The 2,104-nt window shown below is 30.5% G+C and overlaps 1 protein-coding gene across 1 annotated transcript in view; it reads right to left on the bottom strand.

Annotated features, from left to right (window-relative positions):
• LOC139499281 (uncharacterized) overlaps positions 1-2,104 on the bottom strand; it is a 740,979-nt gene that overhangs the window by 435,236 nt on the left and 303,639 nt on the right. The window lies entirely within an intron of this gene.

The following is a 2,104-nucleotide window of genomic DNA, read 5'->3' as shown; positions in this document are numbered from 1 at the left end:
AAGCTGTATAGTATTAATAGAAAATGATTAAACATGTTAAAGGAAAATTCATTTTGTACAAAACGATCAAAAGTTTCCCTACATATTATTTTTTAAAATACTAAGCCGGTACTAACAACCTAGTTTTGTATATATATGTTCTTTATTTGTTTAAATTTCAAGTTTATTAATAGTTTCCCTTTTTTATTTAGCTAAGTATCAAACTCGGAATTATATTATAAAGTGGAATTTGTTTCTTAACTGAATATTATATGAGTTTTATATGTTTACTTTAATTTCAGATCAAATTCTTAGTCGTCAGTAGTAAAGAAGTTAAATCAATTGTCTAACTTTTTATGCATGCTTTGGTAATTTTAATACAGCACTTGCCAACGGGTTAGATAGTTGATAAATATATATCATCAGCTGAGAAATGTCTATTTATGATTAAGAAGTAAAAAGAAATAGGAGATAGAAGATTAAAATACAGCATTATGTAAAGGTAGGTTCGATCGAATAGTATTTACAAAAGATAACTAATGAAAACTGTCTAAGAGCCAGTGTGAGCAATCAACACAATTCCAACTGTCCTGTTGTCTGTTATCATATGTTTGAAAGCGTCATCTGTTGTCTGGAAACTTTTTTAAATTTCTCCCCTGAAACTGCTGGGCCAATTTAAACAAATCATGGCCTGAGTCATTCTAAGGATGTCTAGTTAAAATTGTATGTTTGTTCAGCTCGCCATCCAATTAACATGCCCCATGTTACTATAAATAGAACATGGGAGGTAAAACACTACTTTTTCTTTCTCCAAGATATTACAAGGCTATTGAGACCAAATGTTTGTAAAAAAATAATAATTACATAAGCATGATTTGTATTGAACCGTTTGTTAAACATAGGCTAAAAAAAAATGGTTAAAGGTAATGTGCCTATATAAAAGTTATTTATCCCACTTAAAATTGCCTCTAGTAAAGACTTAATAAGTAGGTTGTTTCATTACAATTTTATTAACAATTGGTTTCATGTCGAATTCAAATTGTTATAATCAATGTTAATATTTATCAAATTGCTTTAACATAGGATGCACTGCTGAATTACTATCACCCCCTGAAAACAAAGATTTTGAAGCTATATATGTCTGTCTGTATGTATCATGGGCTTTGGAATGTGATAAAGCAATGTCAGGTCACACTGACCATAACTTCGACCTTTTATCCCTATTAAAGTGAAAGTTTGTCCAATTCATTTGGGGGGGGGGGGGGTCATATATCCAAGTCAGGTCACTCTGTTTGACTTTGACCCTTATAAAATTTAAAAGTAAAGCATTGTCTGATTTGTGTACTGTGCATAACTTGTACTGTAGAATGTAGGTTAAATAATCTGGTTGCTGATGCACCATGGGATGGGGGTTGGGTCCTATATCAAGTCAGGTCACTCTGTTTGACTTTGACCTTTGATCTTTATGCAATTAAAGCATTGTCTGATTTGTGTACTGTGCATAACTTGTGTACTGAAGCAAATAAATAGACAACACCTTGTATGCATAAAGATCATGGTCACTCTGACCTTGACCCTTGATTCCAATGTCATTGTCTCAAAATTGAATTTACTACAGTAAATGGTAACTTATATGTATGTCCTGGGTTTTAGATGTGCTGATTTTTTTTAGGTGTGTTTCATTTATTGGTCAGATGGACTGTATAGTTTTGGTTTGGAATGAAATGTTATAGATATAATATGTGTATACTTTGTAAATGACTGCATAAGAAGAAATGATGTCCTTATATTGAATAGCTCAATTGTTAGAGTTTAATAGCTTGTATGCCATGTAATGATAATGTATTGAAGGTTTTTTTTTACAGTTAGAAGACAATGCATAGTTTTTTCTGGTAAATTTATTTGTACTGTTTATAAAGCTTATTTCCTGTAACCACAAGCATTTATATATCAGTTAAAATTTTAAATGTAATTTGCAGAATAGCAATTAATGAGTATGTACCATGTTTAAATTTTCAATGAACAAATATTGTATTTGCATTGCTAACTGAGTAAGAAATACATTATAAACATGATTAACTGACTGTAATATTCTTGAAATGGAAAAGTCTAATGAAAGTATCAA

The sequence above is a fragment of the Mytilus edulis genome, chromosome 12, assembly GCF_963676685.1.
Source record: "Mytilus edulis chromosome 12, xbMytEdul2.2, whole genome shotgun sequence".
Classification (NCBI taxonomy): domain Eukaryota; kingdom Metazoa; phylum Mollusca; class Bivalvia; order Mytilida; family Mytilidae; genus Mytilus; species Mytilus edulis.
This window is presented reverse-complemented; position numbering and strand designations above follow the sequence as displayed.